The 27,637-nt window shown below is 53.3% G+C and overlaps 1 protein-coding gene across 40 annotated transcripts in view; it reads left to right on the top strand.

Moving 5' to 3' along the window:
• Window positions 1-19,934: 19,934 nt before the first annotated feature.
• SUN1 (Sad1 and UNC84 domain containing 1) overlaps window positions 19,935-27,637 on the top strand; it is a 46,927-nt gene continuing 39,224 nt past the window's right edge. For all 40 annotated transcript variants that reach the window (XM_085016276.1, XM_085016277.1, XM_085016278.1 and 37 more), the window contains exon 1: window positions 19,935-19,980. The gene's annotated coding sequence lies outside the window, so the exon portion shown is untranslated. The remainder of the gene's footprint in view (window positions 19,981-27,637) is intronic.

Raw genomic sequence — 27,637 nt, forward strand, 5'->3', positions numbered from 1 at the left:
GAGTGACCATTACACTAGAAGTATTTTTAAATTTTTTAAATTTTTTATTTATTTATTTTGGTCCATTTGGGGCTGCACCCTCGGCACATGGAGGTTCCCAGGCTAGGGGTCAATTCCAGTCCTCATGGCTACTAGTTAGGTTCTTTACAGCTGAGCCACAAGAACTCATAGTAGACACACATTTAAGATTTCAAGAAGCCAGGGGTTTCTGTTGTGCAGGGGGTTAATGACCTGGCTTGGCTCCAGGCGCTGGTTCAATCCCTGGCTCGGCGCAGTGGGTTAAGGAGCCAGCGTTGCTGGGGTGTGGCGCAGGTTCAGCTCCGGCTTGAATTTGATCCCTGGCCCAGGAACTTCCATAGGCTACAGGTGCAACTGAGAAAGGAAAAAAAAATTAAGAGGCTGCGAGAAAGTCCCCCTGTGGTACAGTGGGTTAGGGATCCCGCATTGCCACAGTTGGGATGGGACACAGGCTGCAGTTGCAGCTCGGATTTGACCGCTGGCCTGGGAACTAACTTGCACGTGCCTCAGGCACAGCCAAGGGGGGAAAACCGTGCGGCGGTGTCTGAATTCGGCTCTAACGTAGTTCCCTGCTGTCTGGTGTTGAGCATCTTTTCACTGCCTAATTGCCGTCTGTACACCTTCACGTGGTCAAATATCTTAAGCTCTTTTGACCATTTTTGAAAACCATGCCCCCCCCCGTGGTTGTTCAGCAGTGAGTTGAGATTTTGGCATGTGCACGAGAGGAGGTGAGTCGAGGGCCTTCTGCTCCGCCGTCTTGCCTCCAATCCAAACTGGGCTGTTTTCTTACTGACTATTGAGAAATCTTCGTATATCCTGGGTTCATATATATAATTTGCAAATATTTTCTCTCATTCTGGAGAGAAATGCCTTCATTCTTTTCACAATGTCTTTTGAAGCACAAAGGTTTTTTAGTTTTGAAAGAAAACTAATTTATCTGTTCTTTTATGGATTATGCTTTTGGTGCTGTATCTAAGAAATTTTTGCCGAACCCAAGTTTTCATGTCCTGATTCTAAGACTAAAAAGTTACTTTCAGAAAGATATTATCTATTTGCTCCTAGCTATGCTGCAGTTCAAAGCAAGTGTTACTTCCTTTTAAAATCTCCTTTCCGGAGTTTCCCTTGTGACTCAGTGGGCTGAGTACCCATAGTCGTCTTTGTTGGGATGCACGTCCAGTCCCTGGCCTTGCTCCACAGGTTAGGCTCCAGCGTTGCTGTAAGCGGTGGGGTAGGTTGCTGATTGGGCTCGGATCCGCTGTGGCTGGCTGTGGATGGAGCGACAGCTGCAGCTCTGATTTGACCTCTAGACCAGGAACGTCCATATGCCACAGGTGTGGCCCTTCCGTGACCTAAGTGAAAATATGAGATCCTTCTAGGGTGAGTTGGTTGAAGATAAAACACCTACCTTTTAGTAGCCAAAGATAGCCCTCTGTGCACCAGTACGGAGCGGCCTCTAAAGTTAATGATTGCATGGAGTTCCCGTCGTGGCGCAGTGGCTAAGGAATCCGACTAGGAACCATGAGGTTGTGGGTTCGGTCCCTGCCCTTGCTCAGTGGGTTAAGGATCCGGCGTTGCCGTGAGCTGTGGTGTAGGTCACAGACGCGGCTCGGATCCTGTTGCTGTGGCTCTGGTGTAGGCCAGTGGCTACAGCTCCAATTCCACCCCTAGCCTGGGAACCTCCATATGTCACGGGACTGGCCAAGAAATAGCAAAAAGACAAAAATAAATAAAGTTAATGATTGCAAAGGCACACACCGCCCTGCGTACAGAACAGAACACACCATCTGCAAAAGGAGAGCGGGAGCTATGTCCTTGCGTTTATGTACATAAAACATTTCTAGAAGGTTCTAAAAAGCCAGGAAGAGTGCGACCTCTGGGGAGGGGACTGTGCAACAGAGGGCCTGGGTGCAAATCCAGTCTCTGCCTGTTGGAACCGTGCATTTTACTTTCTTGTGCGTGTGTTGCCGAGTCACAGACACAGCTCAGCTGAGGCTAATGGTGCATCAGCGATGCAGCGCACTCCGGGAGATGTGCTTGGCTCCTTCGTCAGCACACCGGTTTCTTCTGTAAAACAGTCCTTCCTGTTCCAGGGAAGGACGTTCAGGATGTTAAAGCAAAAACTTCACGGAGTTCCCGTCGTGGTGCAGTGGTTAACGAATCCGAGCAGGAACCACGAGGTCGCGGGTTCGATCCCTGGCCTTGCTCAGTGGGTTAAGGATCCGCATGGCTGTGTCGGTGGTGTAGGCGGGCAGCTGCAGCTTGATTCGACCCCTAGCCCAGGAATTCCCATACACGCAGGTGCAGCGCTAGAAAGCAAAACAAACAAACAAAAAAAACACCCTGAAGGTAAGTCTTTCTTCCTGACTTTCCTCCATTTCCAGTGTTCTCTGAACAGCTGATGTCAGACGCCCAGGCACTGCCTGTGTGAGGTCAGACGAGAGAAGCAATTACTGCACGTTAGTTAAGGTGGTAGGCTGTGGGTATACTTTTTTTTTCTTGTTTTCCAGACCTGAGTCATTTATCATTTTAAAAGCATTTCTAAAGGCTCTATATAGGTGGTACTGTGGCAGACAACAATTGATATCTCAGAAGGGAGGCTGTCACCTGCACTCAGCTGTTACCCTCAGCCACTCTCCACTGACGCAGGCATGTCCTTGAACCCCCAGGGGTAAGCCTCTTTTCTGTGACCATTCCTGTAAGCAAATGATGGCCTCAAGAGCTGGCTGCATAGGAGTTCCCGTCATGGCTCAGTGGAAACAAATCTGACTAGGAACCATGAGGTTGCGGGTCTGATCCCTGGCCTTGCTCAGTGGGTTAAGGATCCAGCGTGGCCAGCAGCTGTAGCTCCGATTAGCCCCCTAGCTTGGGAACCTCCAAATGCCGCAGGTGCGGCCCTGAAAAAACAAAACCTGGCTGCATGATGGAAAAAATAAAAATCATTAATAAAAATGAATCAATCCTAGTGTAAAACAATAGTCTAGGTATGTTACCAGTAAGTAGTCTTAAATACAACAAATATTCATGTTTAAGAAAAAAGCTGGCTGGAACACCAAGAACTGGAACCTGTCTGTCCCAGAGGCCAATGCACTTGCTCCTATGTCCTTACATGTCTCTGCAGGGTTTTCTTCAGGTCTTTTTCAGTGTGATTTCAAGAGGCAAAGCAGAGCCCATTGTTGGCTGACAATAAGTGGTAACTACAGATAGAAGCATCTATGGCAACGTCTAGGCCTCTCTTCCCGGCCTAATTGATGGCTTTACCCTCTAGGGCTTTGTTAGTTGCTTTTATTTCATTCTTTAAAAAGTGAGTTGAGGAGTTCCCTGGTGGTCTAGTGGGTTAAGGACCTGGCATTGTCAATGCTGTGGCTCTGGGTACAGCGGTGGGGTGGGGCAGGTGTTCAATACCTGGTCCGGGTGTTTCTATATGGGCACAGTCCAAAAAAAAAAGGTGAGCGGACTGGTTTGGCTAAGATTCAGAGTGAGGAGACGTGGTTACACCGGCAAAAGTCCGGGACGGTGGGCTGGGTTTGGGCAGAACACTCGCACTTTCCCAGGGCCTCCCAGTGACGGGCAGTGGAGGTGGGATTTTCTTCCTCGGGATCAGCGGGGGCTCTAAGTCCAGGCAGGCGGTGTTTTGGAGTTGACATAAGCCTCACACCAGGCTTGCTGCTTAACCAGCAGCCACAGGTGACCGAGGCTGGGGCAGATAAACCACCCTCCTGGAAGGACTTCACTTGGCCCTGGCAAGTGGCTTGGTCTCCGTGATCGGATGGCAGCTTCAGCGACTAACGCGTCTCACCGAAGTGCCCTGGTCTGCACCCCTTCCCGTCACTAATGAAACATGTTTCGGAAACTACTGTGAGCACCTCACACGACCTGAACGCCTTACTGACACTCAATGCAAAACCGATTTTGGTTTGGAGCATAACATCCCTAAAGGATGAAACTGGAGCATCTGACAGCGCAGGGACGGGATTTCTAACTCCGGCAACTCGGCCTCGCGACGCGGTCCGCAGCAGCTGACGGTGTCCACGCCAGCCGAGGGTCCCGGACCGGCCCCGCCGGCAATGCCAGAGTCCGGCCTCCGTGGGCGTCCGAGACAAAGGGCAGCGGTCACCTCGGCCACTGGCCGCGCCGCATCTCCTCCGGCCCCGCGTCCGCCTCGTCGGTGACCGTGACCGGCCTGCCGGCGGCCGGGAAGACGTGAAGTGTCCACTACGAACGTCCCGGGGGAGCCGTGACTCACGTAGGCCAAAGGCCCAGCCGGGGTCGTCCTCCCAGACGCCCTTGCGGGGAGGCGCCGCCACGTGACCTGGACTCGGCCAATCGGGGCGCTGGCGCGGCCTCGGGCCGAACATGCGCAGAAAGGCCCGCGGCTCTGCGTTGCGCCAGCGTGCGTCTTCCCCGATTGGTCGAGTCTGTGTCACGTGGCCGCGGCCCGACCGGATCCCCACTCCCCACGGGAACCCGCTCACTTGGAGTGTCGCTTGCTCCCGGCCCCGGAGCTGTCGGCCGGTGTTTCCGGTCCTGAGGGACGAGTCGTCCAGTCAGGGCACGACACTGTTGCTGCTGTTACTTTGGTGAGACGTGGAGCCAGAACCCCCATCAAATTGTACCTGCGGTCCAACCCCGTCTTTTCGGTTGAGTCACTAAAACCTGTTTGCCTGAGCCAGTTTGGGCTGCACATTGTGTTACTTGCAAGATAAGACATCATAATTGGAGCAGCAATAGAGAGAAATACGGATCGGGACGTCCTGGATAAAGTTACTTTTCCACGTCGTAAGCTTGTGTCTAAGTCGGAAAGCCTTTGACCCGGTGGGAATTAGACTCCCATTCCTCCAGCTGAGGTTCCCTTCCCACCGTCCTTTCCCCGGAGCCCAGGAAAGGGGAGGGAGGAAGAGTTGTGCTGCAGGTTGCAGCTGCCGCAGTTGGCAGTTAATGCATCCTTTTCTGGTAACTCTTGAGACGCGGTCATGTTCCTCTGAGTAAAGTCCTTGCACCGCAAACACACCTGGGGAGTCCTAACAAGGACCCAGCGGGGCGTCGCCCGCAAAGAGCCCATCCCGCCTGCTCTAGCCACATCCTTCCTGAAGGGAAGAATAGGGAGCTGGGAGAGAACCCTTATGGGTCCGGGGATGGGAGAGAGAGGGCGGGAGTGCCCGTCAGCACACTTTCTTTCCTTTCTTCCTGCCTGTGGCCGTTCCAGGACTAGGGCAGGAAAATAAAAGATGAGCCTGGAGCGTCCTGCATTGCTAGAAAGTAAGGAAGTGCTCCAGAAAGGATGGGGGCATGTAGAAAAAACTCAGGAGCAACCTGACAGAGCTCCTACTGGCCAAAGCTGGAATAACATGAGCAGCAAAATTAATAATATCATTTGGGGGTTATGACAACAGAATAATATAATAGCGATAAAAAGAATAAATAAGTGAGGTAGGGAGTTCCCATCGTGGCCCAACGGCAGCAGAAACCAATCTGACTAGGAACCATGAGGTTGCGGTTCCATCCCTGGCTCAGGGAGTTAAGGATCTGGCATTGCCATGAGCTGTGGTATATAGGTTGCAGACGCGGCTCTGATCTGGTGTTGCTGTGGCTCTGGCGTAGGCCAGCAGCAACAACTCCAGTTAGACCCCTAGCCTGGGAACCTCCATATGCCGCGGGTGTGGCCCTAAAAAAAAGAAAAGGATCCAGCATTGCCCTGAGCTGTGGCGTAGGTCACAGAGGCGGTTTGCATCTGGAATGGCTGTGGCGTAGGGTGGTAGCTGCAGCTCCGATTGGACCCCTACCCTGGGAACCTCCTTATGCTGCAGGTACAGCCCTAAAAAGACAAGTTAAAAAAAAAAAAAAAATAGGAGGAACTGGGCAGAGAGTATGTGAGAACTTTCTATACTAAATTTGCAACATACAAGCGGGGTGGGGTGAGTTCACTTGTCTCTGTCCTGCTGGGTGAGCCAGGAATATCAGGGCTGACTCATCCCCCAGCCTGGGAACCTCCCTGTGCCGCAGGTGTGGCCCTAAAAAGCAAAACAAAAAAGGGATCTCTTTGCATACCTAAAAAGGCTTTTAGGAGTTCCCCTGTGGCACAGCAGATTAAGGATTATCACTACTGTGGCACGGGTTTGATTCCTGGCCCCAGAATTTCTGCATGCTATGGGCGACGCCAAATAAAAGGGTTCCAGAAGCCTCCTGTGCAAGGGTTGGGTTTCCAGGTGTCTGGCTTTGTGTTACCCGAAGAACTGTTGGAGGCCTTACAAGGTGCCAGTCTGAGGCAGCCCGCGCCCACTCAAAAGTGCCCCGGAGGAGTTCCCGTTTGGCTTAGTGGTTTAAGAATTGAACTAGTATCCATGAAGAGCAAGTTTGATCCCAGGCCTTGTTCAGTGGGTTAAGGATCCAGTGTGGCCGACAGCTGCAGCAAGAATTGCAGATGCAGCTCGGAAGTGGGTGGCTGTGGCTGTGGCGTAGGCTGGCACCGGCAGCTCCGATTCAGCCTCTACCCCAGGAACTTCCATGTGCCTCGGGTGTGGCTCTAAAAAGGCCAAAATAACAAGTGCCCTCCCCCCGCCAAGCCACTTACTGGATTTCTTCTGAAAAGAGCAATCCGGCCTTTGGACCTGGGCACCAGGCCAGCTGCCAGTTGCTCTGCAGCCTGGGTTGGGAGAATGGGAGGAACAGTTGTTCTCTCCTGGAGCCCTGGTTAATCCCCTGGTGCCAGCGGTCACCCCCACCTGCGCCTCTGCCCGCAGGAAGGACAAGGCCCGCCTCTGGCCCCACCCCCGGCGCCCCTTCTGGGCCGCTGCTCCCGCCGCCCACACCCTGCCCTGCGCTCCTTCCCGAGTTGGCTGCACTCTCTCCTGCCCGACGCCTCACTCCGCCCATCCCCACCCCCACGTCCGTCTGCGCTTCTCCACTAATCCGGTCAAGGAAGCCCTTCTTGGGCGAGACGGGAGGAACCGCCCCTGCTCGGTTCTTCTGCGCGGAGCCCTTGACCTCGGTCCGTGCCCACAGGGGTCGGGCAGTAGAGAAGCGGACTCCGAAGCCGCACATGCAAGGGTTCCCTCGGTAAAAATGTGCACATGCGCTGATGGAGAGTGACAGAATAGACCTAAAAATGTTTGCCAAGTTATCTCCGGGTGAAGGGACGAAAGTCATGCGTGGTTTTTAATCTTTTTTTTCTTTTTTTTTCCCCCTTTTGGTTCCTTTGTAATTTTTTTTTAATTGGCAAGAAATAGGTTTATTAAGGTAGGATGCTTGTGAGGGATGCAAGGAGGCTCTCTGTAATTTTTAAAACGCTTTCTTTTTTTTTTTTCTTTTTTTTTTTTTTTTTTTTGTCTTTCTGCTATTTCTTTGGGCCGCTCCCGCAGCATATGGAGGTTCCCAGGCTAGGGGTCGAATCGGAGCTGCGGGATCCGAGCTGCGTCTGCAGCCCACACCACAGCTCACGGCAACGCCGGATCCTTAATCCACTGAGCAAGGGCAGGGACCGAACCCGCAACCTCATGGTTCCTAGTCAGATTCGTTAACTACTGCACCACGACGGGAACGCCTCTTATGTTTTCTGAACTGTAGTCGTGAGTGTGGCAGTTTACACAGTGGCTCTAGCTTCAGGCCACGGGATCTGGATGTCCCGCGCTCAGCCGTGGCGGCCTCCTCTGTCGTGAGGGTTCAGTGAGGCTCACACACTCAGAGCCACAGAGTACTTGGTAAATGTTGGCTCTTATTGCTCTTTTCGTTTTAAGATCAAAACCAAACAGCAAACAATCTAGACCATTCAGCTTTGGGGTTCCCTGGTGATGCAGCAGGTTAAGAACCTGGTGTTGCCACTGCTGTGGCACAGGTTCGATCCCTGGCCCAGGAACTTCTGCATGCCGCAGGCGCCGCCAAAAATAGAAGCTTCAAACTAACAGTTTCCTCAGCACCGTCGTGGCCACCCTGACCTGCCCATCTCTGGAAAGCTTGGCATCCAGAAGGTCCACTGTGCCCAAAAGAAACAAAGCCAGCACGTATGGAATCTAAATTTTTCTAATGGCTACATTAGAAAATTAAACAGGTGAAGGAGTTTCTGTTGTGGCGCAGCGGAAACGAACCCGACTAGTATCCATGAGGAGGCGGGTTCGATCTCTGGCCCCACTTAGTGCCATGAGCTCTTGTGTAGGTGGCAGACTCGGCTCGGATCTGGCGTGGTTGTGGCTGTGGTGTAGGCCAGCAGCTGCAGCTCTGCTTTGACCCCTGGCGGAGGAACTTACATATGCCTCGGGTGCAGCCCTAAAAACAACAAAAAGAACCAGATATTGTCTGTGAGGACGCAGGTTTGATCCCTGGCCTCGATCTGTGGGTTAAGGACCCACAGTTGCCGCAAGCTTTGGCGTAGACAGCGGATGCAGCTCGGATCCCATGTTGCTGTGGCTGTGGTGTAGGCTTCAGCTGCAGCTCTGATTTGACGCTGCAGCCCTGATTTTGGCCTGGACTCCTGTGTACCCCAGAGGTGGCCCGTGAAAAGAGAAAAAGTCTGATGTGCGTTTTACGCAGACACCGCATCTCCGTGACAACTAGTTGGAGTGACCCAGACATCTTCCCGGAGGAGGCAGAATGACTGTTAGTTTATGCGGAAGGACGTGTACGGGTGGGTTAGGGAGGCAGCCAGCCACATCAGAGCGTCCTGCACAACACGCAGAGGAGAGCTGGGGACTGGGTGTGACGGAGGCGGGGGGGGGGGCACAGGTGGGGAGGGCACAGGTGGGGAGGGGGTGAGGGCACAGGTGGGGGCTGACCTCAAGTCCCCGGGGTGACAGGAAAGTTGTTCTAAACCAGCCACAGCTTTTCGTCTCTCCAAAGCCAGGCGGCTTCCGTCACAAGGCCCGGCCACTGCACGGGCTCAGGGCTGCCCTGTCCCTTCACGTCCCGTGGAGCTGAGCACAGTGCCACCTCCCCACTGAGTGTGGAGCTGAGGTCTGAGCTGTCCGCCTCCCATGGCGCATGAGCTGCTCCCTCAGACCCTTCGGCGCCGACTCTCCACCTCCCGGGACGCAGCCGTCCCAGCAGCACCGCGCTGCTCTGCCCGCTCTCGGCGGCTGTGCTGGGGGAGCAGAGTTTCAGATCATCTCACGTCTGGGAGGGTCTTAACGAGACTGCAGAAAACAAAGATTGTTGGTATCTTCTCCAAAGACCTTGTCTTCAGACAGACTCATTGCGTGTTTGGTGCCAGTGCAAAGGTAAATTCTGACCGAGTCTAACAGGCTATGTGCCTCTTAGCAAAGAAAAGGATATTTTTTCTTTTTCTTTTTTTTGACTTTTCGTGGCCGCACTCATGGCAGATGGAGGTTCCCAGGCTAGGGGTCCGATCGGAGCTGTAGCTCGTGGCCACGCTGGATCCTTAACCCACTGAGCAAGGCCAGGGATCGACCCCGCAACCTCACGGTTCCTAGTCGGGTTCATCGTTGCCGCTGCGCCACAACGGGAACTCCATGAAAAGGAGACGCTCTTGGCTACCACACGTGCTCCAGCCCTTGCACACACTCCTCGGGATTGGGGTTTTCATAAGGAAAGCTGGGGTCACCTCTCGCTTTGCTCAGAACGTGCAGAAACAAGGAGCTGGGTGACTTTGTGCAAATGAAGGAGAAAGCTGCTAAGATGTTTCCGACAAGATAGCTGTGGTCGTCGCCAGCCCAGGAACAGATGTTACAGCGTTGCTTTGCCGTATAAATCTTTTTTCTCAAAGTGTGGACACAAGGAATGGCCCTCTCCAATCAGGAAGCACATCGAGGCTGAGAACAGAGACAGGGCCGGAAGGACAGCGGCGGTTCGGGACTGTTGCATGACCTTGGAAGAGGCCCCACGGCGCTGAGCTGACCGCACCCGAGTTGTCTGAGGTCCTGTGTAGGGTTTGGCAAGAACTCATATGGGAAAAATAATTCTCTTTATGACCATAATACTGCTTCAGAACTCAAAAGAATCCAGCTGTGAATTCCAATGTCAGTTGCCCCTGTGCCTTGAAACCAAGTCCCTAAGAAATCAGGGTTATTTTCTGGCGACTCCGGCATGCTTGGCCGTGTTTAAAAGTGGATACATTAGGAGTTCCCTTCGTGGCTCAGTGGTTAACGAATCCCACTAGGAACCATGACGTTGCAGGTTCGATCCCTGGCCTTGCTCAGTGGGTTAAGGATCCAGCGTTGCCATGAGCTGTGGTGTAGGTCGCAGACATGGCTCGGATCCCGTGTTGCTGTGGCTCTGGCGTAGGCTGGTGGCTGCAGCTCCGATTGGACCCCTCGCCTGGGAACCTCCATCTGCCGCGGGTTTGGCCCTAGAAAAGGCAAAGAGACAGTAAAAAATAAAAGTGGATACGTGAGCCGCGGGGAGCCCACGCGACAGATTCACAGATGCTAAGGACCTGCCTCCTAAACAGCTGGTCACCAAGTCTTGAGAGAGGGAGCGACTTCCCTGCATCTGAAAGCGGGGGCTGTGGGGACGGCGGCGACACCTGTGCTCCCGGGGGGAGTCCAGTGGCTTCAGGAGAACAGAACAGAGGGCATCCCAGAGATGAGAGAGACGTCATCAGAGCGGACAGGAGGGTGACGGCGTCCTACTCACCAGGACGGGGTGCGTGTCGACACCAGATCGATGAGTCCTCATGGCTGCAGCCTCCTTTTATTTATCTATTTATTTTTTTTGTCTTTTTAGAGCCACTCCCCCAGCACACGGAGGTTCCCAGGCTGGGGGTCCAACCCGAGCTGTAGCCGCTGGCCTACACTGCAGCCACAGCAACGCCGGATCCTTAACCCCCTGAGTGAGGCCAGGGATCGAACCTGTGTCCCCAGGGATGCAAGTCAGATTTGTTACCTCTGAGCCATGATGGGAACTCCTGCAGCCTCCTGTTAAAAAGTCTGAATTTGCAGATCTAACTATTAAGGAGAGAAAAGTGAGAAACAGATGATAAAACCAAAAAAACACCTAAGGAACCATCCCCACAAAGGCTTTAGTCATCACAGCCCTAAACCAGAAATGGGCAGATGCCCATGGCCGGCGGGGGCAGCGCTCCTGGCCCCAGGCCTGTCCTCTGCTGCTGCGCGTGTGGACACACGAGGACAGAGACCCCGCTGAGCTCTTCTGCGGCTGAAGGGTCCCGCCACGCCCCCCCGACCCACGGGGCGGCCTCTGGCCCACGCGCAGAGGGAAGTGGCACCTCCTGAGCCGACGAGGGCCTGAGCCCCTTGGAGGAACGTGTGTCGGGTGGAATCCTGGTCGAATCCCGCAAGACGGGGTGACCGCGGCCAGGCCTGGAGAGCCACGTGCCGAGCACAGGAGCCTGGCTCCCAAAGCTTCCTGCTGGACGGTGTTGCCTCAGTGACCTCGGGAAAAGGTGAGGCAGCAGGAACAGCAGACAGGTGAATCAGTGCGAGGGCAGGGGAGGGGGCGGGAGGGACCTTTCGGGTGATGGAACCGTCTTTTTGTGATTATGGCGGCAGTAACACAACTGTCTGTTTGACAAAACACCTTGAACCAACATTTTAAAAGGGTGGTTTTTTTTAATGATTTTTTTTTCCATTGTAGCTGGTTTACAGCATTCAGTCTGTTTTCTACTGTGCAGCAAAGTGACCTGGCCGCACCTACATTCTCTTTCTCACGTCATCCTCCCCCCTGCTCCGTCAGAGGTGACCGGATAGAGTCCCCAGTGCTGTGCAGCAGGACCCCACTGCTTCTCACTCCAGAGGCAGTCGTGTGAATCCATTCACCCCCGCTTCCCCCTCGGCAACCACCCGTCTGTTCTCCAAATCCATGAGTTTCCTTCCTGTGGCAAGGCTCACGCGGGCCGAATGTTAGATTCCAGATGCAAGTGATATCATACGGTATTTGTCTTTCTCGAGGGCCAATCTGCGTCCCCCACAGTTACCCGTTTCGACTGTGCTCGTCGATGGTTTTCAGCATCTCCGCAGGGTTCTGCCACCATCCGATTTGAGAACGTGCTTTTCACCCCAGAGGAAACCCATGGCAGTCCCCCCACTCTCCACCATCACCCCAGACCCTGGGCTGTCTTTCTGTCCATCCGCCACCATCGTGCTTTCTGCCTCTGTGGATCTGCCTGTTCCGGATACTTCGCGGGAAGGGACGCCTCTGCGCCGGGCTCTTGTGGCTGGTTCGCTTCCCTTGGTCCAGTGCTTCTGAGTTCACGCGTGTCGTCGCTTACAGGCGGGTGCGTCCCTTGGACGGCCCAGTAAGAGTCCATCGGGAGGAGGCAGCAGGTCCCGTCACGCATTCATTCGTCTGGAGGGGCCTTTGGGCTGTTCCCCGTTTGAGGACAGTGTGGACACGCCATGAACACTGACGCGGAAGTTTTCACGTGAACGTGTGTGTCCAGCCCTCTTGGGTGTGTGTACACCGAGGACTGGCACTGCTGGCCAGACGGTAACACTGAGTTTCTCGTGTCGAGGGAGTCCCAACACGTTTCCAGGGTGGCTGCCGCATTTCCCATTCCCACCAGCCAGGTGCGAGTTTCAGTGCCTCCTCATCCAACACTTGCTGTTCTGTCTTTTTTTTTTTTTTTGTCTTTTCGCCTTTTCTAGGGCTGCTCCCGCGGCATATGGAGGTTCCAGGCTAGGGGTCTAATCGGAGCTGTAGCCACCAGCCTACACCACAGCCACCGCAACACGGGATCCGAGCTGTGTCTGCGACCTACACCCCAGTTCACGGCAACACCGGATCCTTAACCCACGGAGCAAGGCCAGGGATCGAACCCGCCACCTCATGGTCCTGGTCGGATTCAGGAACCACTGCGCCACGACGGGAACTCCTATATTTTCCACTGTTATCTTATTTCACACCCATGGGTTAGGGCATTGTAAAATGGAATCTCTCTTTTCTTTCTTTCTTTCTTTCTTTTTCTTTTTTTCTTTTTTTTTCTGCTTTTTAGGGCCGCACCTGTAGCACATGGAGGTTTCCAGGCTAGGGGTCTAATCGGAGCTACAGCTGCTGGTCTACACCACAGCCACAGCAACACCAGATCCAGCCGCTGTAGTGACAATCCCGGACCCTCAACCCGCTGCACCACAAGAGAACCCCTGGTTATGTTTTAAAAGAAATATTTTAAAGTAGTTCCCGTTGCGGCTTAGCAGTTAACGAACCCAACTAGGATCCATGAGAGCAAAATATGTGTATGTATATATTATAAAAGAATGATTTCCTTTTGTCTTTGTTGTCTTTTTAGGGCCGCACCCGCAGCATGTGGAGGTTCCCAGGCTCGGGGTCGAATGGGAGCTGTTGCCACCGGCCTGCACGACAGCCCACAGCCACGCGGGACCCGAACAGCACCAGCTCCTTGACCCACTGAGCGAGAAGTGGGAGTGAACGGCATCCTCGTGGACCCTGGTCAGCTTCATTGGCTGCTGAGCCACAAAGGGCGCTCCCCACTCTGCTTTTTTGAATAGAGAGTTCTCATTTTGTGAGCATCTCTCACACACACACACACACACACACACACACACACACACACACACACGTGTGTTCCTCACGGCCCTTCGTACTGGAACACGGGGGGCAGGGGGGCTGTGAGTGTGAGGGGTCTGGTGGTGGATCCCACCACGTACTAGGTACCTGGCACTCAGCAGGCAGCCCATAAACGTGTGTTAAATTAACGCAGGCCTGGAGTTCCTATCGTGGCACAGTGGAAACGAATCCAACTAGGAACCATGAGGTTGTGGGTTCGATCCCTGGCCTCACTCCGTGGGTGGAGGATCCAGTGTCGCCGTGAGCCGTGGTGTAGGTCGCAGACGCTGCTCTCATCCCGAGTGGCTGTGGCTGTGGTGCAGGCCGGCAGGTGCAGCTCTGATTCGATCCCTAGCCTGGGAACCCCCATATGCCACGGGTGCGGCCCTAAAAAGACACACACACACACACACACACACACACACACACACAAAACCCCCAAAAAAACATTGAAAAAAGAGTGACTTCAGTCCCAATAAGAAGGAAGACTGGGCGTAAGTGCCCAGGAAGCTGGTGAGGGGAGGGTGAGTGAGGTGCCCAGGAAGCTGGTGAGGGGAGGGTGAGTGAGGGGAGGGCTCTGGTGAGTAGGGGGCTTGCAGTGGGAGGGAGAGGGAAGGAGGCAAACTGGGGAGAGGCGAGGGCGGCCAGGACTCCCATCACCCCAACGGTGCCCAGAGAGAAGCTTCTTCCCGCCGGGGCCTCGGCCGCCTCCAGGAGCTGGGCCGAGAGCAGCCGCGGTGCCAGGTGGAGTTGTTCAGACCGGTACCGACCAACGGAATCCAGATGAAGCCAGACTGGATGGAAGCCAGTCCCTCCAGGGAAGCACGCCCGGCTCTGTCCCTGGTTCCAGCCTCTCCCCCGCGTGTGCTGGAGGGCGCAGGGGGCAGTGCCAGCTGTCCGCTGCTGCTTCCTCCCTCACAGCGTCCTGTCCCAGCTGTTTCCTCTCTTGCTGGTGAGTGTTCTGAGGCCCTGTTTTTGTTGCTTTTTGGCAGGGACGTTTTCACACACACCTCCCCCCCTCCCCGGCTCTGCTCCCCTCTCCTTGGCCTGTTGGTGAAAACGGTGAGCACCCAGGCTGTGCCCAGAGGCCATCGGAATTACGAGCTGTGCCCGGAGCAGATGGGGCTCGTATGGTTTTGAGAGCAGGTGCTCCTGGCCTTGGCTCGGCGGCACCACCTCAGTCTCTGGGTGGGAAGCGGGGGGCTTCTGCCCTCCAGGGCTTGTCTGCGCCTTTCCAGATGCTGCTCTAACACTCGCCGGGTGGGGCTGACTTGTCAGGACCCTCAGGATTTTCTGGATTCCCTTTCATTATCTGGCACCTACTGGGGGTCCCCCGCGCCCCACCAGAGTCTTCTCTCCTCCTCTCGGTTCACGGCACACAGGTTTGCCCTATTCCCCAGTCATTGTTGCTGGTGAAGTGTTTTTTTCTCTTTTTAAGCTGGCCTTGGTCATTTCATGATTCCTGTGAGGAAGAAGATGGGTTCTTTGTGATCTGCCTTCAGTGTGGCATCCTTACCTGGGGGAATCCTTACCCGGGAGTCTCCAGTGATGTCGACACCACTGTCTACTAAATACCCCATGTGTGCCACCTATGAAATCTCACATTTTCTAGCAGCTGCATTGAAAACTCAAAAACAGATGACGTCAGTGTGATAGCATATCTTATTTAACCAACATATCCAAGATATTACAGCTTACCATATAAGCCATACTTTAAAATATTGAGATATTTTACCTTTTTTGCATAGTCTTCAAAATTCTGTGTTAACTTTTTTTAATTTTTTAATTACTCAAATGAATTTATCACATCTGTAGTTGTATAATGATCATCACAATCCAGTTTCACAGGATTTCCATCCCACAACCCAAGCACATCCCCCCACCCCCCAAACTGTCTCCTCCGGAGACCGTAAGTTTTTCAATGTCCATGAGTCAGCATCTGTTCTGCAAAGAAGTTCAGTCTGTCCCTTTTTTCAGATTCCACTTGATGTTGGTGTCTCATTGTCTGACTGACTTCACTTAGCAGGATAATTTCTAGGTCCATCCATGTTGCTGCAAATGCCGTTACTTCGTTCTTTTTAATGGCTGAGTAATATTCCATTGTGTATATGTACCACCTCTTCTTGATCCACTCCTCTGTCGATGGACATTTAGTTGTTTCCATGTCTTGGCCATTGCAAAGAGTGCTGCAATGAACACTGGAGTACATGCGTCCTTGCGAGTCATGGTTTTCTCTGGGTAGATGCCCAGGAGTGGGATTCTGGGTCAAATGGTAGTTCTATTTTTAGTTTTCTGAGGAATCTCCATACTGTTTTCCATAGTGGTTACACCAATTTACAATCCTACCAACAGTGCTATAGGGTTCCTTTTTCTCCACACCCTCTCCAGCACTTAATGGAGACTTTTGGATGATGGCCATTCTGGCTGGTGGAAGGTGGTACCTCAGAGTGGTTTTGATTTGCATTTCTCTAATAATGAGTGATGTTGAACATCTTTTCATGTGTTTTTTGGCCATCTGTATGTCTTCTTTGGAGAAGTGACTGTTTAGATCTTCTGCCCATTTTTCGATGGGGTTGTTTGTTTTTTTGGTATGGGGCTGCAGAAGGTGTTTATAAGTTTTGGAGATTAATCCCTTGTCAGTCGATTCATTTGCAAAGGTTTTCTCCCATTCTGTGGGTTGTCTTTTCTTTTTGTTTAGGGTTTCCTTTGCTGTGCAGAAACTTTTAAGTTTAATTATGTCCCATTTGTTTATTTTTGTTTTTACTGTCATTTCTCTAAGAGGGGGATCTGAGAAGATGTTGCTGTCGTTTATATTGGAGAGTGTGTGGCCCATGTTTTCCTCTGAGAGTTTGATAGTGTCTGGTCTCATATCTAGGTCTTGAATCCATCTGGAGTTTATTTTTGTGTATGGTGTTAGGGAGTGTTCTCATTTCATTCTTTTCCATGTGGCTGTGCAGTTTTCCCAGCACCACTTATTGAACAAGCTGTCCTTTCTCCATTGTATATTCTTGGCTCCTTTGTCATAGAATAGTTGGCTGTAGGTGCGTGGGTTTAATTCTGGGCTTTCTGTCCTGTTTCACTGATCTCTTTTTCTGTCTTTGTGCCAGTACCATACAGTTTTGATGATTGTTGCTTTGTAGTGTAGTCTGAAGTCCGGCAGCCTGGTTCCTCCAGCTCCCTTGTTCTTTTTCAGGATGTTTTTGACTATTCTGGGCCTTTTGTGCTTCCAAACAAACTTTAAAATATTTTGTTCGAGTTCTGTGAAAAATGTCCTTGGTAATTTGATAGGGACTGCATTGAATCTGTAGATTGCTTTGGGTAGTATAGTCATTTTGATAATATTAACTCTTCCAGTCCACGAGCATGGTGTATCTTTCCAGCTCTTTGTGTCCTCTTTGATTTCTTTCATCAGTGTCTTATAGTTTTCAGAGTTCAGGTCTTTTGTCTCTTTAGGTAGGTTTACTCCTAGGTATTTTATTCTTTAGGATGTGATGGTAAACGGGATTGCTTCCCTAATTTCCTTTTCTGATCTTTCATTGTTAGTGTATAGAAATGCCGTCGATTTCTGTGTATTGATTTTGTGTCCTGCGACTTTGCCAAATTCCTGGATGAGCTCTAACAGTTTTCTGGTAGAGTCTTTAGGATTCTCTAGGTATAGTATCATGTCATTTGCAAATAGGGATAGTTTGACTTCTTCCTTTCCAATTTGGATTCCTTTGATCTCTTTTATTTCTCTGATTGCTGTGGCTAGGACTTCCACAACTGTGTTGAAGAGTCGTGGTGAGAGCGGACATCCTTGTCTTGTTCCTGATCTCGGCGGGAATTCTGTCAGCTTTTCACCATTGAGAATGATGTTCGCTGTGGGTTTGTCACATGTGGCCTTTCTGATGCTGAGGCAGGTTCCCTCTATGCCCACTTTCTGAAGGGTTTTCATCAGAAATGGGTGTTGGATTTCATCAAAGGCTTTTTCCGCATCTATTGAGAGGATCATATGGTTTTTATTCTTCAGTTTGTTAATATGGTGTATCACACGGATGGATTTGCACATATTGAAGAACCCTTGCACCCCTGGGATAAATCCCACTTGACCATGATGTACAATCCTTTTAAGGTATCGCTGGATGCGGTTTGCTAGTATTTTGTTGAGGATTTTTGCATCGATGTTCATCAGTGAAATTGGCCTATAGTTTTCTTTTTTTGTGGTATCTTTGTGTGTGTCTGTTAACTTTTAAAAATTTATTTCTGGCAGCACCTGCAGCATGCCTGAGTTCAGGGGCCATGGATCAAACCTGCACCATAGCAGCGACTGGAGCCATAATAGTAACGATGCTGAATCACCAACCCCTGGGCCCCCAGGGAACTCCTCTGTGTGTGTTTTACACACACAGCTCACCTCGAGTCCAGCTAGCTTCGTTTGCAGCTCTCAGTAGTTACCTGTGGCCAGTAGCTGCTGCTAGACAGCAAAAAGGCATAGAATTAATCCTAGACTTACTCCAGAGCTTCTTTCTTCTGTTCATCCCCCAGCCGCCCAGGTCAGAGCCTTCTCTCCTCTGCCGCTTCTCCTGTTGAGCACCCGGCTTATAAGAAAGGCTCGGTAAAATTTATACCACAAATGAGACTTCCTTTAAGCTCACCTAAAGACACATGCCTTGTGCTGAGTTTATAAACCACAGAAGAACAAGGATGGGTATAAACTCCGCAGACAAGACGGCGAACGTCGCATTAGCTCTCTGCCGTGTTAACGACTCTGTTCTCGTTGGAATGGCCCTTTTGGAGTTCCCGTTGTGGCTCAGCGTTAACGAACCTGATCCGTATCCATGAGCACTCAGGTTGACCCCTGGTCTCACTCAGTGGGTTAAGGATCCAGCGTTGCCCTGAGCTGTGGTGCAGGTCAAAGACTCGGCTCAGATCTGGCGTGGCTGTGGTGTAGGCTGCCAGCTGCAGTTCTGACTCGACGCCTAGCTTGGAGACATCCATATGCCACAGGTATGGCCCTAGAAAGACAAACAAAAAGAAATCTAAAATGGTCTTTGCAAGTGACTTTTTTAATTTTAATCTTTTTTTCCCAGGCTAGGGGTCAAATCAGAGCTGTAGCTTCCAGCCGACACCACAGCTCATGGCAACACTGGATCCTTAACCCACTGGGCAAGGCCAGGGATCGAACCCAAGTTCTCATGGATACTAATCAGGTTCATTACCACTGAGCCACAACAGGAACTCCTTTTTTAAAAAAATTCAATTTGATTATATTTTCAGTTGTGCAACAAGTGGCTTCTTCTTTGCAGGGCTGGATATCTTTTTCTGAGTGGGCAGTGTGGCAAGCTGGAGGGAACAGAGGACTCAGTTTTAAAAAATGGCTAGATCGGGAATCCTTTGCCTCTTCCCTGATCTCAGCTGCCCTCTAAACCTTTGGAGCTCAAGTTTCTTCTTTTGTAAAGTAGGATAATCGTTTGTTGTTGTTGTTTTCATTATTGTTTTGTCTTTTAAGGGCCACACCTGCGGCATATGGAGGTTCCCAGGCTAGGCGTCCAATCAGAGCTGCAGCCACACCACAGCCACGGCAACTCCAGATCCAAGCTTCACCTGCACCCTGCACCACAGCTCACTGCAACACAGGATCCTTACCCCACTGAGCGAGGTCAGGGATGGAACCTGCGTCCTCATGGTTACCAGTCACATTCGATTCCTCTGAGCCAGGATGGGAACTCCAGGATAATAGTTTCTTTATCTACCTAGCAAGTCAGTTAGGTAACTCAGAGACGGTAAAGCGCAGGACTCCACCACCACGAAGTCCCACTCCACTCCATTGTCATCAGGGTGGTTCCTGGGTGGAGGAGCCTGCAGGCCAGGAAGGCTTAGGTGTCACCAGCAGGCCCCAGGGCAGCAGCGGGAGAGGCCGCAGGAGGAGCTCCGCTCTGACTCCTGGCTCTGCAGCTCCGGCCTTGCGTCTTGGGGGAGTGCATCTGCAGCTTGGTGCACACCTGGGGATGCGGGCGGAGCTCAGAGACCTCACAGGTAATGCGGGGGCGGGGTTCCGGGCCACAGGTGGCGAGCAGGCGAACGTGGAGGGTCAGGAGGCGAGGCTCGGGGACAGCCACGCGGGGCAGGGACGGTAGTGGCAGGGAGGGCGGGCAGGAAGCTGCCGGCGGATACCAGGGTCCTCCTGGATGCACCGCCCTCTCCCCGAGACCAGCGCCCCTTGGCCCCTCCTCCCTGCTCTCTTGTCACGCCTCCTCTCGCGGCGCGCGGCCTTGGAGCCCCGCCCGTTTCCCCGCCCCTCGGCTCGCCCTCAGCTCGCGATTGGCTGGGCCCCTACGTAGGCCGCCCCCGCATTGGTCGAGGAGCTTCGAGTGGCGCGCTCGGGATTGGTGGGCGTCCCCGGGGCTCCCAGACGCGGCGCGCGATTGGCTGGCGGAGGCACGGTCTCCGGGGCCTGGGCGGCGCAGCAAGGCCTCGGGCGGCGGTGGCGGCGGCGGCGGCGACGGCGTGAGGCAGGTGAGCTTTGAGCTGGGGGCCGGGTGGGGTCGCGTCGGGCCGGGTGGGGCCCGGGCGCCTCTCACCGCGGGTGGGGGTGGGACTGGCCGAGTAGCGGGCCCCGCGGGGGCAGCCAACGGCCGCTGCCCGTCCGCAGCCCGCCGCCCCCTCCTCCTCCGCGCGCCCGGCGCTGGCGCGGGGCTCGGCCCTGGCGCGGGGCTCGGCCCTGCCGGACCCGCCGCGGCGCCCAGGCGCGCAGCCCCACCCCCGCCCTTCCTCGGCGCCCGCGCCCCCTCCCAGCGCCGGCGCCCTGTCGGCCCCCTCCCCCGCCCGTCCCGCCGCTGCAGGTGGAGGCCCCCGACGCTGCGGTCCTGCTCCGCCGCGAGTCCGCTGCGGGGCCCGCCGAGCACGACCTGCGCTCCCTCGCTCCGCCCTCGTGCCCCGAAACGTGAGCGGCTCTGGTCTATTTTCGTCCCTCTCGTTGGGCGGTTCAGACGCTCCCTTAAGTCTGCAAACGCGGGATGGTTGGTCAGTTCTGGGGAATTTTCTCAACGTATTTTCTTTGACAGTTTTCGCCTTTGTTGTTGTTGTTGTTGGAATTTTCTGTGTTCTGTGTGCTTTGGAAATCCTGTTGTATTTGGGCACGGGATCTCTTGGAGCGGTTTTCTCTCCGTTCCTGTTGATCGCCCATTTTCCATCTTTTTCTTCTGGTTCGACTTCCTAGGAGATGTCCCCAGGCTTGAGCGCTCTGTTTTGGTCCTCGCATTTTAAATTTCCCAGAGCGTTTGTGGTGGTGGTGGTTTTCCCCTAAAACTTAGTAACGCGTTTTTTCTAAATGCAGGGGCGTCCATCCATGGCCTCATTTTCCTGCTCGCTTCACTGCCTTTCCTGAAATGCCAGGTGGTCGTGGTTGAACGCGTTTGCCTGAGACTGGCACCCTGGCCGGTCCGTCGGACTTGTGCACCTGCGTGGGTCCTGTGGGCTCATAGGACCTGTGGGTTTCCCTGAGGATCACGCCGTGTCATTGTCTTGAGGTCCGTTTGTTGGACTTTTCAGATACCCAAAGAAGGGCTTTCCCGTCTGCTGCCTCCTCCTAGACGTTGGGTGGCGGAGTGTGTGTGCCCTTAACGCCTTTGTGAGGAAATGCTGGCTTGTCCCCCTTTATAGGAGGGTGTCCTGGAGCTGATCTGCTCTTCTTATCCCGTGGTCTGGAGAACCCTTGCTTTTGCTCCAGAATTTTTGGGGCCAGGGCGGGAAGGGGATGCATGCAGAGTGGCTAACTGCCTTTTTTTTTTTTTTTTTTTTTAATTTTTTAAAAAATTTTTATTATTTTTTGGTACATTTTAAATATTTTTAATTTTTATTTTTTAGTGAAGTATAGTTGATTTACAGTGTTGTGTTAGTTCCAGGTGTACAACAAAGTGGGTCAGTTATGCATACACCTGTATCCATTCTTTCTCAGACTGATTTTCCTTGGTTATTACAGAATATCGAGTAGGGTGTCCTGTGCTGTACTGAGGTCTGTGTGGATGGTCTGTTTTCCCTAGAGTAGTGTGTATATGTCAGTCCCGGTGCTTTTTTAAAAGCTGTGGTAAAAATACACAATATGAACTTTACTTTTTTTTTTTCCTGTCTTTTTAGGGCCACACCCGCAGCACATGGAGGCTCCCAGGCTAAGGGTCAAATCAGAGGTATAGTCGCCGGCTTTTGCCACAGCACCTCCGGATCCGAGCCACGTCTGCAGCCTACACCACAGCTCAGGGCCACGTTGGATTCGTAGCCCCCTGAGCGAGGCCAGGAGTCGAACCCGATCCTCACGGTTGCTGGTCGGGGTCATCCACCAGGGGAGCTCCTGAAATCTGCCTTCCGAGCCTGCGCCGTTCACTGCGTTGAGGAAGGCCACAGCGGTGCAGCCGTCGCCACTCTCTGGTGGCAGAACTCAGCACCCTGAGCCGAAACCCTGTACCCATCCGCAGTCACGTCCCAGCATTCGCCGCTCCTGGCCTCCACAGCTCGTTTGCGTTCTGTCTCTGTGCATTTGCCTGCTCTGGATTTTTTTACATAAATGGATTCACATGCTGGGTGGCCTTTTGTGTTAGCTTCTTTCACTTAGCATCATGTTTTAAGGTTCTTTTTTTTTTCTTTTTAAGGCCTAACCCTCAGCATATGGAAGTCCCAGGCTAGGGGTCGAATCAGAGCTGCAGTGGCCGGCCTACACCACAGCCACAACCAGGCCAGATCTGAGCTGTGTCTGCAGCGTGTACCACAGTTCACAGCAATACTGGCTCCTTAACCCGTTGAGCAAGGCCAGGATTAGAACCTGCATCCTTGTGGATACCAGTTGGTTTCATTACTGCTGAGCCACAAGGGGAACTCCTATAAGAGTGCTTCTGTCTTCTGAATCTTCGACCCTTATCAGAGGTGACTGGTGGGCACTTCTGTTCCTGGGGTTGGCTCTTCACCCACTGATAGTGCCCTCCCAGGCATAAGAGGTCTAACTTTTTTTTTTTGGCTGTGCCCTCGGCATGCGCAAGTTCTGGGGCCAGGGATTGAACCAGGGCCACAGCAGTGACCCGAGCTGCTGCAGTGGCAAGTCCAGATATCCAATCCACTGAGCCATCGGGGAACTGCAGCCTCATTCTCTTGCATGTAGGTGTCCCGATGTCCAGCTGTCCAGCTGTCCAAGCCCCACTTGTTGGAGAGGCTGCTCTTTCCCTGGGGAATAGCCTTGGCTCCCTGTGGAAAGCGGTTGCCTGAATGTATGCCTTTGCTTTGGAGTCTCCGTTCTGTGTTGTTAGTTTGTGGCTGTCCATAGGCCTGTGGCACACTGCTCTGTAGTAAATCCTGGAAGTGGAATTGTGAGTCCTTGTTCTCTTCCCAGGTCGTTTTTGGTTTTGTGGGATTCATTGCAGTTGCCGTGAATGTAAGCATTAGCCTCACCCTATTTGCCGAAAAGGCCACTGGGGTTTAGATAGTGCTCAGGGGAGTATTGCCTTGTTAGCACAGTCAGGCCTTCCAGGTTTTCAGGACTGTCATGTCTTTCGGCGGGTGTGCTGTAGCTGTCACTGCACTCGTCTTGTGCTCTTCTGGGTAAGTTTACTCCCAAGCCTGTTGTTCTTTTTGATGCTATTGTAAGCGGCATTGTTTTCCTAGTTTCACTTTTAGATTATTCATTGCTCGTAAATAGAAATACAACTTATGTTTGTGTGTTGATCTCATATCCTGCAACTTTATAACTTCGCTGAGTTTGTTTATTCGTTCAGGTCGTTTGCGTGAATTCCTAAGTTTTCGTATGTGAGGTTAGGTCGTCTGTGAATAGAGGTAGTTTTACTTCTTCCTTTTCAGCCTGGAAGCCGTCTGTTTCTTTTTCTCGACTGTTCGCTCTAGCCAGAATGCTAATACTGCCTTGGGTAGCCGTGGTGAAAGCCGTGTTCTTGCCTTGCTTCTGATCTTAGAGGAAAGCTTTTAGCCTTTTACCGACGCGGGTTTTAGTAAGAGCCCTTTGTCAGGCTCAGCAAGTTCCCTTCGGTCCCTAGTCTGTTGACTGTTCCGTCGTGAAGGTGTGCTGGGCTTGACTCCTGCTCTTCCTGCTCTAGCGGTTTTGCCGCACTGCTTCTTAGACTGATGAACGTGGGCGTTCCCGTCGTGGTTCAGGGGTTAATGAACCCGACTGGTATCCATGAGCACGTGGGTCCGATCCCTGGCCTCGCTCCGTGGGTTAAGGACCCGGCGTTGCCGTGAGCTGTGGTGTAGGTCACGGACGCGGCTCTCGTCCCCGTTGCTGTGGCTGTGGTGTAGGCCGGCGGCTAGAGCTCCGATTCGACCCCTAGCCTGGGAGCTGCCATGTGCTGCGGGTGGAGCCCTAAAAAAAGAAGCAAAACAGATTTTCTCCATAACCAGTACTGTGTTTTGGTTCATTCTGCACCCTCGCTTCCACCTCATGGCTTCAGGGCTCCATGATGCAAGCTGGGCTGTCTCCCGGGCTTCCTCCTTTGCAAGCTTATGAGTGTAAGCTTATGAATCCACTTTTTCTGGCCTACGTCGGTTTTCGTTCGTCCCTTTACTTTCCAGTTTCGGCCTTTCTTACTTTTGTTTTCTCTTCCTTGCAATAGATGCTGGACACTTTGGTAGGGAAGTGATGGGAGGAAGCCCTCCTTCGGTATTTCAAGGTGAGGTGCCCAGGGACTGGAAGGGCATTTCTCAGGCCCCTGCTGACTCGGGCGAAGTGGCCCTGAGCACACGATGTAGCGGCATCCGCCTTGGAGTCTGCGGATGGGGACGGTGGCCCAGCGCCCGTGTCGCGACGGCAGCGGGCAGCCGTGCTCTGGGCCTCCTGCGGGAGGGTCGCGGTGTTATTTGGAGGATTGAAAACACCTTCTTTCTTCTCCCCTTTGCTTCCTGACCTTGGGACTCACGCTCTCTGGCCACTTTCCCCACTTGAGTTCCAGATAGAAAGAGACTAAACCTGCTGGACCTGCACTTGAAACTCTTTGCTTCCCTTGGGCCCGGGCCAAAATAAATTTAGGATTGACAGATTCAAAGATATAGGCCGTGATGTTGCCCTTGGGACCGCGTGCAGTGCAGGAAGTGGGTGCTTCGTTAAGCGACCTCTGTGATGCGTCCGTCGGTTTTGCAGTTTGAAGAGTACCCGCGAGCACGCGTGTCGCTTGAGCGCATTGGTTTTCATTCAGTCGCCCAGGGGCACTCAGCGAACGGTCCTTTGCTGCGAGTCTTGGTTCAGGAAATAAGAGCCACGGAGCAGGTGGTTGTAGGCGTCTGCCGAGTAAACTGCAGGTCCCAGACCTGAGTGGCGTCGGAGCGATCGGGTGTCGGTCAGTGAGTCCCCGTGGGATGAGGCGTCTCCTGGGGACTCCTGGGGCTTGAAAACAAAGCAGTGCTTTGCCTAGTTGCTTGGTCTTAGTCATTCTGTTTACTTTGATCTTTTTTTTGCTTTTTAGGGCCGCACCCATGGCATATGGCGGTTCCCAGGCTAGGGGTCAAATCAGAGCTGTAGCTCTTGGTCAGTGCCACAGCCACGGCCGCGTGGGATCCGAGCTGTGTCTGCAACACACACACACACACACACACACACACACACACACACACACACACACACACAGCAACCTACACACACTGCAACCACAGTTCACGGCAACATCGGATCTTTAACCCATTGAGCAAGGCCAGGGATCGAACCTGCGTCTTCATGGATGCTAGTCAGGTTCACTAACCGCTGAACCACGATGGGAACTCCTACTTTGATCTTTCATTAAAATTATTGCAAGATGGGAGCTGTATCTGCAATGTGAACAACAGGTCAGTTTAAAGATTTCCAGGTATTTGTGCTACAAGCGCTTTCGGTGCTGGAAGGCACTCACGCTTTAGCCTCGTACCTCACCTTCCGGAGGACGAAGCGTTAAAAGGGAGATTGCGGGATGGTGCGGGTGAACTGTTTACGTGTACAGTGGAAATAAAATCCTGCGATTGTTTCCAGTTGCTGTCCCCAGTTACAGTTGGACGCGAAGCAGAGTTGACACCCCTGTTCTGATTAGATGAGGAAACCCAAGCAGTGCCTCCGGCCCATTAGGAGGAGCAGTAAGGAGGCGCTTGCTGCTGTTCGCGAATTCATCGTCTAGTGCCTGGGCTGTGCTTTCTCCAGGGCGCAGACGGACGTGGACGGAGCGAGATGCGGGGGGAGTCGGTTCAGGGCGAGGGCAAGCAGCACGATGGCTGGACGTCCCCCGTGGCACAGCGGGTTACAGATATGGCCTTGGCGCGGGTCACAGCTGCGGCACGGGTCCGATCCCTGGCCTGGGAACTTGTGGGGGCATCTACAAGATGCTCACTGGTTGTGAAAGTCGGGGATCGCTCCTGCCCTCGGAGAGAGAGGCTCGCTGATAATAAACATCACAGCTCCTGTTAGGTGGTGAATTCCCGGGAGCACGAACGTGGGCATATCTAACCTGGCTGTGGGGGGCTTCCTGGAGGTGGTGGCTCAGCTGTAGCCTAAGGATGAGCAGGAAGTTAGCTGGGGGCAGTTGGGGTGGAGGGGGACCACGGTTGCCAGGGAATGGGGAGGCAGAAGGCAAGGGAGGAGGTGGCAGCCGCGTGTACACGGGGCGGGGCCCGAGGCCAGGGTCTCAGCGCAGCTGCCGCGGGGATGGTGGGAGAAGGGTCGTGGGGCCCCGTGTGCTCATCCTCTTGGGTCTGCTCTGCGTGCTGGGTGCCTGCTGGTATCTGGAGGGAGGGAGAGGGTCGCTGGTCTTTGTCGCTGGTCCGTTCTGGCAGTTTCCTGGCTTGAGGAGGCCAGACGGAGAGAGGGGCGGGAGTCGGGGTGCTGGAGACGCGCTGTTAGGAGGGCGCCTCGGTTCTGCAGCAGCGCGCGGGCTGATGGTGATCGGCCGTGTGGAGGTTCGATCCTTGTGGGTGACCCGGGCAGAAACTCAGCAGGGCGTAAGTCCCATGTCTGCCCGCGGAGGAACCGCGGAGGATGAGGGCATGAACAATGACGGGGAAGGTCAAAGGCGGGGCCGCGGGAGCCGCAGAGTCCCTGCCAGGCGCGGGAGGCCGAGGCCCATCCCTTTGTCCCTGGCGTGAGTGCAGAACTCGGCTGCGCGTCCCATACTCGGTGAGAAGAAGACACCCCCGCAGGAGAGGAGACACGGAGGGGCGCGGTCGGATGGGGCAGGAATCGCGCCGGCTCTGCCCCGGAGGCGCCCGGAGGTGTGCGCCCTGCTCCGGCTGAGATGCAGGCCCTACACCTGTGCCGTCGATGTCTCTGTGTCCTTAGAAGAAAGACCCGGTACAGGCGTGCGTCCAAAGGGAGCCTTTGACTTGGGGCCCTTCCCGGACACCACGTAAGTGCCATGGTGGGAGGCTCTCAAGCCCTCACCCCCGAGAGACCTAAGCCGTGGTGGTGCTTCTGCACGTGGGAGAAATCACCTCCCCCAAACTCAGCTACTGTGCAAACACACCCATCCTGTGTCCTCATTCCCCAAAAAAGGAGAGAAGCCTCGGATCTTGGCTGGAAACTCACTCTCAGGCCGGAGTTGCTGCGGTGATGACGGCTCGCGCTGAGTGTTTTCGCCCTGAGGCCCCGGTGGCACGGGCAGGTTAGGTGTGGGGACGCCCGGCATCCCCCAGCCGCCCTGAGGGGCAGGTGCCAGGTGTAGTCGAGCAGCGGAACCGCGCGTTCTCAGCGGAGCTCGCGGAGGAACCTGGATGGGACCCGGCGGCTCTGGCCGCCCTACCCCACTTCACAAAGGAAGACCAGTGGTTTTTCCTTCTTGAAAATAGTAGTTACTGGGTTGATTGTTTACATTTGTAAGACCAAGACCCATTCTTTTAAAAAACCTTCAAGCAGCAACTGCAAAGTAGAAGTCCCATTCTCTGTAATTTATCGTTAAGTTTAGTGTGGTGCCTTTCTAGACGCCTTTCCAGCATATTCACGTGTACACATACCACGCAGCCTTCCGGAGCGCCCTTTCAAACGTTTTAGGTTATCGTCTTTTGTTTCTGATTTGCTGACTTATCTTAAACAGTCAGTTTATTTTTAGGGATTCTTAGTGTGAATCATAGTTTTTCATAAACAGTATTTTGCTTCCGTAAAACGACAGCAGGTGTGTGATGCCGCTTCCTGTCTGTCCTGTCGGGTGTGATGACAGTGGACATTGGAGAA

This window comes from Sus scrofa, chromosome 3 (assembly GCF_054392235.1).
Source record: "Sus scrofa isolate SSC_HxYL_T2T_F1_AM1 chromosome 3, Sscrofa_HxYL_maternal_Yorkshire_Landrace_v2.0, whole genome shotgun sequence".
NCBI classification, from domain to species: Eukaryota; Metazoa; Chordata; class Mammalia; order Artiodactyla; family Suidae; genus Sus; species Sus scrofa.